This window comes from Bufo gargarizans, chromosome 3, assembly GCF_014858855.1.
Source record: "Bufo gargarizans isolate SCDJY-AF-19 chromosome 3, ASM1485885v1, whole genome shotgun sequence".
Classification (NCBI taxonomy): Eukaryota; Metazoa; Chordata; class Amphibia; order Anura; family Bufonidae; genus Bufo; species Bufo gargarizans.
Genome location: NC_058082.1, coordinates 41,288,321 through 41,303,754, shown reverse-complemented (window position 1 = coordinate 41,303,754; position 15,434 = coordinate 41,288,321).

Sequence of the window (15,434 nt, the reverse complement as noted above, 5' to 3'; positions counted from 1 at the left end):
TACCGGGCGCCTTGGCTTCAAACAATACATCCCAAGCAAGCGCGCCCGGTATGGGGTCAAATTGTATAAGCTCTGTGAAAGGGCCACAGGCTATACCCACAAATTTCGGGTCTATGAGGGAAAAGATCAGACCCTGGAGCCGGTCGGTTGCCCTGACTACCTGGGGAGCAGTGGGAAGACAGTTTGGGACTTGGTGTCACCCTTATTCGGCAAGGGGTACCATCTTTATGTGGACAATTTTTACACAAGTGTGGCCCTCTTTAGGCATTTGTTTCTAGAACGGATTGGCGCCTGTGGTACCGCGCGAACTAGTCGCGCGGGCTTCCCCCAACGGCTCGTTAGCACCCGTCTTGCAAGGGGGCAGAGGGCCGCACTGTGTAACGAAGAACTGCTCGCGGTGAAATGGAGAGACAAGCGTGACGTTTACATGCTCTCCTCCATTCACGCAGACACGACAATACTAATTGAGCGAGCAACCCGTGTCATTGAAAAGCCCCTCTCAGTCCACGACTATAACCTCCACATGGGAGGGGTCGACTTCAATGACCAGATGTTGTCTCCGTATTTAGTTTCCCGACGCACCAGACGCTGGTATAAGAAGGTGTCTGTATATTTAATTCAATTGGCTCTGTACAATAGTTTTGTTCTCTACAGTAAGGCTGGGAGAACTGGATCCTTCCTCAAATTTCAGGAAGAGATCATCGAGAACCTCCTGTATCCAGGAGGTTCCGTGGCCCCAACCACCAGTGTAGTTAGCCGTCTACACGAGCGACATTTCCCCAATGTCGTTCCTGGTACCTCAACCCAACCGTCACCCCGAAAAAGATGTCGTGTCTGTAGCAGGAGTGGAATAAGGCGTGACACCCGCTATTTCTGTCCTGACTGTCCGGACCACCCTGCCCTATGCTTTGGAGAGTGTTTCCGGAAGTACCACTCACAGGTACACTATTAGCATAGGGATCATCTCACCAGGACAGGCACACAGGGCTATTAGGGCCCATTCACTCACTGCTGCTGCAAACGTCTCCTTTCACATGGGACAAAGTGCATAACGCACTTCGCCACATCTTTGGGCGATTTGCGCTTTGCACATTGACCCATGGGGAAGGAGAGGTTTGTTCTATAAAGGTAAAAAAACAAAAAACAAAAAAAAACAGGTAAGCAAACAGGTTAATGTTTAGTTCCAAAAGTTAAAGTTACACGTTCTGTTCCAAAGTTAATAAAATTATTGCGTTGTGGCCTGGTTTTTTCTTTTTTTTTTTTTTTGTCTTTTTACCTTCCAGGTGGACCAACCGATCGACCAGCTGCAGCACCGATGTGCATTCTGACAGAAGCATTGCGCTGCTGTCAGATTACACGCAAGTCGGTGTATGCGGCGCTGCAAGACGGGATTTTCTCCTCTGCAGTGACAGATACGTTTGCCAAGGCATACGAGCTGAGGAGGAGGCGGCGTTCCTATGCTTTGGCAAACACTTTGTGTGTATATATATATATAAAAAAAAAAAATCCCGGCAATGATTTATTCATCCACATCGATTGATGCGAATGGAGAAATCTGGTTTGCCAGGGCATACGAGCTAAGTGGGTATGGATGTAGGGCGGAGCTCCTATGTCCTGGCAGACGCCTTTCCCCTCCATTTTTTTTTTTGGCAGAGATTTTTTCATCCACATTGATCGATGCGAATGAAGAAATCTGTGCCGTTCATTTTTTTCTTTCAGCCCAGAGGCTGAACGGAAAAAAAAATCTCATTACCTGTATGCTCAATATAAGGAGAATAGCAGAAACTCCTAATGCTGGCCATACATGTAATGATTGCGGAGACCCTCAAATGCCAGGGCAGTACAAACACCCCACAACTGACCCCATTTTGGAAAGAAGACACCCCAAGGTATTTGCTGAGGGGCATATTGAGTCCATGAAAGATTGAAATTTTTGTCCTAAGTTAGCGGAAAGTGAGACTTTGTGAGAAAAAACAAAAAAAAATCAATTTCCGCTAACTTATGCGAAAAAAAAAAAATTCTATGAACTTGCCAGGCCCCTCATTGGATACCTTGGGGTGTCTTCTTTCCAAAGTGGGGTCACATGTGGGGTATTTATACTGCCCTGGCTTTTTAGGGGCCCTAAAGCGTGAGAAGAAGTCTGGGATCCAAATGTCTAAAAATGCCCTCCTAAAAGGAATTTGGGCACCTTTGCGCATCTAGGCTGCAAAAAGTGTGACACATCTGGTATCGCCGTACTCAGGAAGAAGTTGGGGAATGTGTTTTGGGGTGTCATTTTACATATACCCATGCTGGGTGAGAAAAATATCTTGGTCAAATGCCAACTTTGTATAAAAAAATGGGAAAAGTTGTCGTTTGCCAAGATATTTCTCTCACCCAGCATGGGTATATGTAAAATGACACCCCAAAACACATTCCCCAACTTCTCCTGAGTACGGCGATACCAGATGTGTGACACTTTTTTGATGCCAAGGTGGGCAAAGGGGCACATATTCCAAAGTGCACCTTTCGGATTTCACCGGTCATTTTTTACAGATTTTGATTGCAAAGTACTTCTCACACATATGGGCCCCTAAATTGCCAGGGCAGTATAACTACGCCACAAGTGACCCCATTTTGGAAAGAAGACACCCCAAGGTATTCCGTGAGGGGCATGGCGAGTTCCTAGAATTTTTTATTTTTTGTCGCAAGTTAGTGGAATATGAGACTTTGTAAGGAAAAAAGAGAAAAAAAAAAAAATCATCATTTTCCGCTAACTTGTGACAAAAAATAAAAAATTCTAGGAACTCGCCGTGCCCCTCACGGAATACCTTGGGGTGTCTTCTTTCCAAAATGGGGTCACTTGTGGCGTAGTTATACTGCCCTGGCAATTTAGGGGCCCATATGTGTGAGAAGTACCTTGCAATCAAAATGTGTAAAAAATGGCCTGCAAAATCCGAAAGGTGCACTTTGGAATATGTGCCCCTTTGCCCACCTTGGCAGCAAAAAAGTGTGACACATCTGGTATCGCCGTACTCAGGAGAAGTTGGGGAATGTGTTTTGGGGTGTCATTTTACATATACCCATGCTGGGTGAGAAAAATATCTTGGTCAAATGCCAACTTTGTATAAAAAAATGGGAAAAGTTGTCGTTTGCCAAGATATTTCTCTCACCCAGCATGGGTATATGTAAAATGACACCCCAAAACACATTCCCCAACTTCTCCTGAGTACGGCGATACCAGATGTGTGACACTTTTTTGATGCCAAGGTGGGCAAAGGGGCGCATATTCCAAAGTGCACCTTTCGGATTTCACCGGTCATTTTTTACAGATTTTGATTGCAAAGTACTTCTCACACATATTGGGCCCCTAAATTGCCAGGGCAGTATAACTACGCCACAAGTGACCCCATTTTGGAAAGAAGACACCCCAAGGTATTCCGTGAGGGGCATGGCGAGTTCCTAGAATTTTTTATTTTTTGTCGCAAGTTAGTGGAATATGAGACTTTGTAAGGAAAAAAGAGAAAAAAAAAAAATCATCATTTTCCGCTAACTTGTGACAAAAAATAAAAAATTCTAGGAACTCGCCAGTGCCCCTCACGGAATACCTTGGGGTGTCTTCTTTCCAAAATGGGGTCACTTGTGGCGTAGTTATACTGCCCTGGCAATTTAGGGGCCCAAATGTGTGAGAAGTACCTTGCAATCAAAATGTGTAAAAAATGCCCTGCAAAATCCGAAAGGTGCACTTTGGAATATGTGCCCCTTTGCCCACCTTGGCAGCAAAAAAGTGTGACACATCTGGTATCGCCGTACTCAGGAGAAGTTGGGGAATGTGTTTTGGGGTGTCATTTTACATATACCCATGCTGGGTGAGAAAAATATCTTGGTCAAATGCCAACTTTGTATAAAAAAATGGGAAAAGTTGTCTTTTGCCAAGATATTTCTCTCACCCAGCATGGGTATATGTAAAATGACACCCCAAAACACATTCCCCAACTTCTCCTGAGTACGGCGATACCAGATGTGTGACACTTTTTTGATGCCAAGGTGGGCAAAGGGGCGCATATTCCAAAGTGCACCTTTCGGATTTCACCGGTCATTTTTTACAGATTTTGATTGCAAAGTACTTCTCACACATTTGGGCCCCTAAATTGCCAGGGCAGTATAACTACGCCACAAGTGACCCCATTTTGGAAAGAAGACACCCCAAGGTATTCTGTGAGGGGCATGGCGAGTTCCTAGAATTTTTTATTTTTTGTCGCAAGTTAGTGGAATATGAGACTTTGTAAGAAAAAAAAAAAAAAAAAAATCATCATCATTTTCCGCTAACTTGTGACAAAAAATAAAAAGTTCTATGAACTCACTATGCCCATCAGCGAATACCTTAGGGTGTCTACTTTCCGAAATGGGGTCATTTGTGGGGTTTTTCTACTGTTTGGGCATTGTAGAACCTCAGGAATCATGACTAGGTGCTCAGAAAGTCAGAGCTGTTTCAAAAAGCGGAAATTCACATTTTTGTACCATAGTTTGTAAATGCTATAACTTTTACCCAAACCATTTTTTTTTTGCCCAAACATTTTTTTTTTATCAAAGACATGTAGAACTATAAATTTAGCGAAAAATTTATATATGGATGTCGTTTTTTTTGCAAAATTTCACAGCTGAAAGTGAAAAATGTCATTTTTTTGCAAAAAAATCGTTATATTTTGATTAATAACAAAAAAAGTAAAAATGTCAGCAGCAATAAAATACCACCAAATGAAAGCTCCATTAGTGAGAAGAAAAGGAGGTAAAATTCATTTGGGTGGTAAGTTGCATGACCGAGCGATAAACGGTGAAAGGAGTGTAGTGCCGAAGTGTAAAAAGTGGCCTGGTCATGAAGGGGGTTTCACCTAGCGGGGCTGAAGTGGTTAATATCAAAGCTGAATATTTTTGGAAGTAGTTTTTAGTTTGTTTTTAGTTTTAGCTATTTTAGGGGGATATCTGTGTGTGCAGGTGACTATTACTGTGCATAATTATTAGGCAACTTAACACAAAACAAATATATACCCATTTCAATTATTTATTTTTACCAGTGAAACCAATATAACATCTCAACATTCACAAATATACATTTCTGACATTCAAAAACAAAACAAAAACAAATCAGTGACCAATATAGCCACCTTTCTTTGCAAGGACACTCAAAAGCCTTCCATCCATGGATTCTGTCAGTGTTTTGATCTGTTCACCATCAACATTGCGTGCAGCAGCAACCACAGCCTCCCAGACACTGTTCAGAGAGGTGGACTGTTTTCCCTCCTTGTAAATCTCACATTTGATGATGGACCACAGGTTCTCAATGGGGTTCAGATCAGGTGAACAAGGAGGCCATGTCATTAGATTTTCTTCTTTTATACCCTTTCTTGCCAGCCACGCTGTGGAGTACTTGGACGCGTGTGATGGAGCATTGTCCTGCGTGAAAATCATGCTTTTCTTGAAGGATGCAGACTTCTTCCTGTACCACTGCTTGAAGAAGGTGTCTTCCAGAAACTGGCAGTAGGACTGGGAGTTGAGCTTGACTCTATCCTCAACTCGAAAAGGCCCCACAAGCTCATCTTTAATGATACCAGCCCAAACCAGTACTCCACCTCCACCTTGCTGGCGTCTGAGTCGGACTGGAGCTCTCTGCCCTTTACCAATCCAGCCACGGGCCCATCCATCTGGCCCATCAAGACTCACTCTCATTTCATCAGTCCATAAAACCTTAGAAAAATCAGTCTTGAGATATTTCTTGGCCCAGTCTTGACGTTTCAGCTTGTGTATCTTGTTCAGTGGTGGTCGTCTTTCAGCCTTTCTTACCTTGGCCATGTCTCTGAGTATTGCACACCTTGTGCTTTTGGGCACACCAGTGATGTTGCAGCTCTGAAATATGGCCAAACTGGTGGCAAGTGGCATCTTGGCAGCTGCACGCTTGACTTTTCTCAGTTTATGGGCAGTTATTCTGCGCCTTGGTTTTTCCACACGCTTCTTGCGACCCTGTTGACTATTTTGAATGAAACGCTTGATTGTTCGATGATCACGCTTCAGAAGCTTTGCAATTTTAAGAGTGCTGCATCCCTCTGCAAGATATCTCACTATTTTTGACTTTTCTGAGCCTGTCAAGTCCTTCTTTTGACCCATTTTGCCAAAGGAAAGGAAGTTGCCTAATAATTATGCACACCTGATATAGGGTGTTGATGTCATTAGACCACACCCCTTCTCATTACAGAGATGCACATCACCTAATATGCTTAATTGGTAGTAGGCTTTCGAGCCTATACAGCTTGGAGTAAGACAACATGCATAAAGAGGATGATGTGGTCAAAATACTCATTTGCCTAATAATTCTGCACTCCCTGTATATATGCTTTCCCTGATAAAACTCTGAGTGGCCCACAATATAGGAAATGTGGGGAAATATCCTTATTTAAAATTTAACTTTTATACGATATACATTAAGATATACACCTAAGGATGTATCACAAAACAAAACATATAGTCAAGGGGTTCTATGGTGTCGACCCCACTGCTGGCAGGAAAGAAAAGGCACTCATTTGCACTAATGCGCCTGTAAGTGCGCCAAAGTGTTACCCAGCCAACACACACAAACGACATATATTGAGGTTCAATGGTAGGTACCCCACTTCTGGTTGAACAAGGATAAATATTACTGCTGCGCCTCTGTGGACGCAAGCAGTCTTACCTTACCGACCAGGTGACTAGGATCAGCGCAGCAGGGGACCAGGCCTGATGGAAGGGAGTGTAGACAGGAGATGTAGTCATGAAAATATCAATGCTGTGCCCTATATCACCCTATATTCTTGGTAGGAATAGGGGCCTATTTTCATGCTACCTGTCTATACAGAGCACTCGCCCTAAGAAGGGCGACCCCGTCCGGATGCCTGTCCCTAGTTTGGACCTGAACCCTAGAATACAAAACAAAACAAAAATAGATACTATAGTGACTACAGGCCTCCCGACGTGGCACGTTTCTGTCGTGTCGACTCCTCAGGGGGATTTAGAACATGTAGAAACAAAAAAGCAAAGAACCGGACTATGACCACAGGTGACAGGTGAGTATACACTGCGGTTATGCGGTTACATGAAATACTAGACTCAAACAATAATGATAAAGGTCAGAGTCTAGGGGCAGGCATCCGTGGTGCTGGATCGCCATGCTGCAGAGGAATGGATACTTCTCCGCTTCTTAGTGTGAGAGGATATGGTGGTCCTCAGTACGGTGGTGTCCCTGTCATTAAGGGGGTTCCTCAACCTATACCAGCCACCCTGACACATACCTTAGTGGAGTTTAAATACATCACCAGCGCGCCTCTTCCTGGGAGACCGCCCTGTCAGCACCTGCGTCGGCGTGTGACGTCACGCGTATGCGCCACGACCTACAACACGCCGCTGCCTATGCCACATGATTGCGGCGACGAATCAGATCCGGAGGCGGAGAGAGATGGCGGTTACCTTGGAGAATATGTCAACAGGAAGTAACCTCACGATACGTCCCTAAATAGAGGCGTCCGTGACAACGCTACGATATAGAGTCGCAGCAGAATAAGGCCGATATTTCTTGCACGATACCAGCGACATGAATACAATAAAAAGAACTGGACACGATGCCAAGCATTTCACAAGTATTTTGAAGTAGAAAAATGTCTCATGTATTTGCATATTATCCTAAGGGAGAAAATGCCATCATTAATGTAGGCACAGACTCCATTACAGGAGAATATAGATTGCCATCACCACTGTGGGCATAATATCTATTATTGGAGAGATTACCCCACACATTTATATAAAGCACCCAAAATCCAGCCTTTCATTTAGGCCTAGGGGTGCAGATGTTTTGAGTTGAAAAATCCATCGAGATTCTTGTTGCAGCAGACACCTGTCCCAATTGCCCCCTCTCACAGGCGGTTTGACCAAGTCGAAACCCAGAAATTTCAAGGAGGCTTTACCATTGTGTACAGTATGTACATGTTTCGAGATTGGGGTATCTCGTTTATGAGAGATATCCCCCAAATGCTCCCCTATCCGCCTCCTGAATTCACGTATTGTTTTACCAACATATTCAATCCCACATTCACACTGGATCCGATAGATGACCCCTCTGGATTTGCAATTAATGAAATGTGGGATTGAATATGTTTTGTTGGTGACATTGCTCACAAACGACTTGGTGACGTCTATGCGTTTGCATGCTATACAGTTCCCACATCTATAGCATCCCACACTCCTAGATCGCAACCAGGTGGTTTTGGTGCGATCAGGTGCATAGTGACTATGCACTAGCTTATCGCGTATGTTCGATCCTCTACGGTAAGTAATTTGTGGTTGGTCACCCAGGACGTCTTGTAGGTCAGGATCCATTTTGAGAATTTGCCAATGGCGTCCTAAAATCTGCCTCACTTGTTTGGACCCCCTATCGAAATTGGCAATCATTCTCATGACCCTAGTTGGTGGAACAGATGTTTGATTAGGAGTGAGCAATGGGCCTCTTGGTCGGGACAGGGCTGTCTGGTACGCCGATCTCAAAACATGGTCAGGGTATCCCCTGGACAAAAATCTACTCCTCATATCCGCTGCTTGATTGACAAAATCACGTTTGTCAGAGCAATTTCGTCTAAGACGCAGGTATTGGCCCCTAGGAATTCCTGTCCTGAGTGGGAGAGGATGGTTGCTCTCCCATCTCAGGAGGGAATTCGTAGAGGTAGCCTTCCTATAGATTGAAGTGTCTAGTTCCCCCCTCCCGTTCCTGGAGATTTTTATATCAAGGAATGGCAGAGTGGTAGGGTGGGACTCACTAGTGAAGCACATACCAATATTGTTATGATTAAGATGCTGGACAAAGGCTTCAAAAGTCCCCTGATCACCATTCCAGAGAATGAATATGTCGTCGATGTATCGCGCCCACAGACCAATCTCATAGGTGTCCAGAGCTTCATCCTCCTTAAATACGATGGTCTCCTCCCACCAGCCCAGGAATAGGTTGGCATACGATGGGGCACAGGGGCTCCCCATCGCTGTACCCCTGAGCTGGTGGTAGGTCCTCCCATCGAAGGTGAAAAAATTACGTGTAAGCGTAAACTCAAGCAGACGCAGGACAAATTGGCTGTGGGCGCGATACTGACAACCCCGTGATCGGAGAAAGTGTTCTACTGCATTGAGACCCAAATTGTGTGGTATAGATGAATAGAGGGCTTCAACGTCAATACTGGAAAGAAGACATGTCTCCTCCAATGTCAGCCCCTCAATACGCTTGAGGAGGTCAGTGGTGTCTCTGACATGGGAGGGGAGAGCCGTGACAAACGGTGCCAATACCCGGTCAATATAAATACCCAGATTCTGGTTAAGGTTGTCCACCCCCGATACAATGGGTCTCCCCTTTAGGGGACTGACCCCCTTGTGCACCTTGGGGAGACTATAGAAGGTAGATTTCCGAGGATGCAGAGGGAACAGAAAGGCAAATTCATCAGCGGAAATGATGTTATTAGCTTTCGCTTCTTCCAAAATATTTTTAAGTTCACGCCTATAGCCCTCAGTGGGGTCACTGTATAGTACTTCATACGTTCCTGAGTCAGATAGTATACTCCTACACATATTCACATACTGCGCCGAGTCCATGACCACGACATTCCCCCCCTTGTCAGCGGGTTTAATGACGATTTGGTGGTCGTCGGCTAATGATGAAATAGCAGTGGTCACAGACTCGGCGCAGTTGGAATGATGTGTGGACACCTGGAGATCCTCCAGGTCCTTAGTGACCATATTAAGGAATACATCTAAGCATGAAAGTTCATTCGCAGTGGGTGGCATCTTTGTACTCTTTACTTTTAAGTTTGTAAAGGGACCGTTGCCCTGAGGGTTGTCCCTATTAGAATCTAGGGACTGCAGGAGTTCTACATCCTTAAGTAATTCAATCGGGATCCCTAACTCAAGGCATTGACGACGGTCCATGAGTCTAAAGTGTTTGTGCCACCTTAATTTGCGAATAAATAGATTGACGTCTTTAACAGACGAAAATCTATCGAATTTTGGGGTAGGCACAAAGCTCAGACCTAATTCAAGGGCCTTAATCTCATCAATGTTGAGGACACGTGAGGAAAGATTTAGGACTTGTGGTCCCAGGACTAATTCGGAGGTTTCTGTATACGATTGCGTAGCGGATATTCCACGTTCTGGTTGAACTGGCCTAAAAAACGATTATCCTGGCCTCTATAGGCGCCCCGACCTCTACCCCTCCTATACCTACCCCTATTGGGGTGTTGACTCGCTTTGGGGGCAGTTTCTCTCTCGGAGTCTGATAGGTCAGTTTCAGTAGAAGATCTCTCAGAATTACTTGGTACAGTGTCTCTTCTGGTGTTACCAAGAGAGGAATATATACGATTTTCTTTGAAATCTGAGAGATCTCTAATAAACTGTCGATGTTTCCTTTCTTTAAGATGGTATTGGTATTTTTCTAAAATAAGTTGGAGCTGCTTTTCTTTGTTCTGAAATTCCGCTTCTTGTGAAAAAGTCTGCACTACCTCTGTGTATTCTGTCAGTTTCTGACTGAGGGTGGCTAGGTTAGCTCTCTCCTCATCCAGCAGAAGCCTCATCAACCTGAGGGAACTACTAGTGGCTTCTTGCTCCCATTTGGTTAAAAAGCCAGGGTGTTGTCGTAAGCGTGCCGCTGGGAGGAGAGAGATACGCAGCCCCCTTGGAACAATGTTATTTTTAATATAGTTGTCTAAACTTTGCACTTCCCACCAGGACGTGATCTGTTCTTTGTAGACCTGGGTAAGGTCTGCAAAAGCGGTTTGGAAAGAAGGTAAATACTTTTTTTGGGTAAATTGTTTATCCGAAAATATATCCTTGGCCTCGTGCAACCAGCTCTCTGCATCAAATCCCGTCGCCAGGAATCCTGCCATATCAGTAGGAAAAGATAATATCTGAATCAGATATTTCCCTGATAAAACCCTGACCTTTCCACCTATTGATTAAATCAACCTAACTAAATAAATATATCCCTATACTATCCCTTTACTCTCCCTACCACACTGAGATTACTGGTTTGTGTATAGTTGCTTTTTGGCAGGCACAGCCAAGACATACGCTCTCAGATCGCTAGCTGTGCTTAGAATGGTGTCTCTCCAGCCCATAGGCTGAAGAACCTTACAAAATTCTGCACCTGGTTGGCTGTCTGACAGGCTCTTAGCCAATCAGGGCAAACCTCCTCTCTCCTGGGGTCATGTGATCCTCCATCTTTATCCTTCCTGTAGTTAAACTCTGGCAATTTTCCCAGTAAAATGGCACAGGTATCATTTTGCATGATTTGTCCAAAGCGAATCTCCCAAATTTTTTATTTGTTTGGCAGCAGAATTTTTGTGAAATTTGTAACAAATCCAATTCATTTAGAATCTATTCACTCTATTCACTCATTTCTAATGCAATGTTAATAAGCTGCTTTTACGGCCAGGACTCGCAGTACAAGGGCGTAATATTGCCTTGTTACAAAGGCCCAGCGCTGCCTCATCTGGAATATGCAGATCAGTTCTGTGCACAATCCATAAAAAAGATGCCCTGGAGCTGTAAAAAGTACAAAAAGGAGCGACTAAACTGATAAGGTGCATGGAGGGACTTAGTTATGAAGAAAGATTAAAGGGAACCTGTCATCAACTTTATGCTGACTTCACTGAGGGCAGCATAAAATAGTGACAGAAATGCTGATTCGGTGTGTCACTCATCAGCTAAAAGTAAGTGGTTGCTGAGAACCAGCATCATAATCATTGCAACACAGGCCTTGAAGAGTCAAATCTACTTAAGAAGAGTCATGGTTATTCATAATCTCCTGCACTCCACGCCCGTCTGCTGATGATTGGCAGTTCTCTCTAGACAGAAAGGGAGAAAACTCGGTAGAAGCCTGTCAGCCATCAGCAGCAGGTGGGCAGGAGAACAGGACTTCATGAATAACCAGGACTCTTCTCAAGTGGCAGGGGCTCTTTTCCAGGCCCAGTCTGCAATGATTGTGATATTGGTTCTCGGCAACCACTTACTTCTAACTTTTAAATGACAGACCGCTGAAATCAACTCACCTGTCTCTACTTCATTCTGCTGTTAGTATGGGCAGCACAAAGTTGATGACAGGTTCCCTTTAAAAGAATTACATTTTTTTTATTCTTGAGAAGAGGCATCTATGAGTCAACATAATTAATATATAGCTATATGTTTTGATAAAAAATGTGTGCAAAAGGCTTCTAATTTTCACACAGTAAGTATAGCAGTGATGCAGTTTACATCTATTCATGTTTCTAGTGTTTACATGTGGCTCTGGGCATGGCAGTGTGCTGCTACTTGTAGTCCTTGTTTACATTGTAGCCATGGTAGAGTGATCTGAACACCCTTTTTCATATTGTTTGGAGGTGCTGGTCTAACTTAGTTTTTTGCATTGTACATTTGGGGAATTGGCTGCCCCCTTTTGGACTGTGCACTGCCGCCCATCTGCCCAGTTCTTCTAAGCAGAGTATCATATAACTAGAGTCTACATTTCCCTGAAGTTTTGTAGGCCAAAAGCCTAAGAGAGGCAAGTCTGTTAGTGTAGGTCCCATCTGTTAGAAGCCACCTTGTCGCTGGTAGATGGGGCCTACACAATTTTTATCAAAATGTGGACAAAGAGCTTCTAATTTTCAAATAGTAAGTAAGGCAGTGTTGCAGTTCACATTAATTCAAGTTTCTAATGTTTGCATGTGTCTTTGCACTTGGCATTGTTCTGCTACTTATAGTACTTGTTTGCTTATGGGCCGATTCACACATGGTATTTTTTATGAATCCATGTGGCTGTTCTGCAGAATATAGAATGTGTCCTATTCTGGTCCATATTGTGGACGAGAAGAGTCGTCTCTGCTTAGGGTCGGATTGGCCATAGACCCTACAGGGAAATCTCCCGGTGGGCCGATGCCTTGGGGGGCCACCCAAGCCCTCTGCACATCCTTCAGCCGGGTACATAACGATCTGATTCTTTCCTATTTTCCTGGCCAGCGGCCGCAGGTGCCCTCCTGAATTCAACTGTATCGTCATAATGTTTTGCTGCACTGTGGTATTTGGTTCTGCTGGGGCGGTAGAGTGTTCTGCACTATGGTATTGATGGCCCTGCCTACATATGTTAAAGAAGTTATATTCCAGCTTCCCAAGATTCCAGAACAGCAAATCTGCCTAGTCGTATGATGCTCCAGGACTGTCTGACATAATTCGGCAGATTTGCCGTTTATGTGTGAAAACATTCTATCACATAATATTGATGTTGCATTGGCGTCCTATTCTTGCTGCTGCCCAGTTTCTCCTCGCGGGCACAGACCAGCTCACCCTTCTTCCCCTGCTGGTGACAGTTCTGGTGGTTGACATCTTCAGTGTATGCTGCAGGTTGTGGCCTTGCGATCCCATGGAAAGGCTTCCTGGCCTGTCTCTCAGGGCAAGCGCATGTGCTCTCTCGGCCATTTAAGGCCTCTTTCAGACGGGCGGGAACACCCACGATTTTTCCGTGCGAGTGCAAAACATTGTAATGCGTTGCGTAGCCGGCATCTCCTTCTGTCTTCATCTTAGCTTTTTGTAGCAACAGGACCTGTGGTGATGTCACTCCGGTCGTCACATGATCCATCACCATGGTAAAAGATCATGTGATGGATCATATGATGACTGTGACGTCACCAAAGGTCCTTGTTGCTACACAAAGCTAAGATCAAGACAGAAGAGATGCCGGCTGCGCGAGCAAGTGGATTAAGGTGAGTTAAATTTTTTATATATTTTTTTTAACCCCTCCAGCGCTGTTTTACTATGCATTCTGTATTCAGAATGCTATTATTTTCCCTTATAACCATCTTATAAGGGAAAATAATAATGATCGGGTCTCCATCCTGATCGTCTCCTAGCAACCGTGCGTGAAAATCGCACCGCATCCAAACTTGCTTGCGGATGCTTGCGATTTTCACGCAACCCCATTCACTTCTATGGGGCCTGCGTTGCGTGAAAAACGCACAAAGAGGAGCATGCTGCGATTTTCACGCAACACACAAGTGATGCGTGAAAATCACCGCTCATATGAACAGCCCCATAGAAATGAATGGGTCAGGATTCAGTGCGGGTGCAATGCGGAATATTCGCTCGTGTGAAAGGGGCCTAATTGACCAGTGCTTACACCAAAAGTCTTCCCTATAAGTTGGCGGTCCCTGGGTATTTAACCCTTTAAAGACACAGCCTTTTTACACCTTAGGACCAGGCCATTTTTTGCAAATCTGACCAGTGTCACTTTAAGTGCTGATAACTTCAAAACGCTTTGACTTATCCAGGCCGTTCTGACATTGTTTTTTCGTCACATATTGTACTTCATGACACTGGTAAAATTAAGTCAAAAAAATTTCAAAGTTTCAGTTTCTCTACTTCTGTAATACATAGTAATACCCCAAAAAATTGTGATGACTTTACATTCCCCATATGTCTACTTCATGTGTGAATTATTTTGGGAATGATATTTTATTTTTTGGGGATGTTACAAGGCTTAGAAGTTTAGAAGCAAATCTTGAAATTTTTCAGAAATTTACAAAAACTCAATTTTTAGGGACCAGTTCAGGTCTGAAGTCGCTTTGCGAGGCTTACATAATAGAAACCACCCAAAAATGACCCCATCTAAGAAACTACACCCCTCAAGGTATTCAAAACTGATTTTACATACGTTGTTAACCCTTTAGGTGTTGCACAAGAGTTATTGGCAAATGGGGATGAAATTTGAGAATTTCATTTTTCTGTCTAATATTTCATTTTTACCCATTTTTTCCACTAACAAAGCAAGGGTTAACAGCCAAACAAGACTGTATCTTTATTGCCCTGACTCTGCAGATTACAGAAACACCAAATATGTGGCCGTAAACTACTGTACGGCCACACAGCGGGGCGTAGAGTGAAAGGTGCGCCGTATGGTTTTTGGAAGGTTGATTTTTATGGACTGGTTTATTTACACCATGTCCCATTTGAAGCCCCCTGATGCACCCCTGGAGTAGAAACTCCCTAAAAGTGACCCCATCTAAGAAACTACACCCCTCAAGGTATTCAAAACTGGTTTTACATACGTTGTTAACCCTTTAGGTGTTGCACAAGAGTTATTGGCAAATGGGGATGAAATTTGAAAATTTATTTTTTTGACTTATTTTCCATTTCAACCCATGTTTTCCACTAACAAAGCAAGGGTTAACAGCCAAACAAGACTGTATCTTTATTACCCTGACTCTGCCGTTTACAGAAACACCCCATATGTGGCCGTAAACTACTGTACGGCCACACAGCGGGGCGTAGAGTGAAAGGTGCGCCGTTTGGTTTTTGGAGGGCTGATTTTTATGGACCGGTTTATTTACACCGTGTCCTGTTTCAACCCCCCTGATGCACCCCTAGAGTAGAAA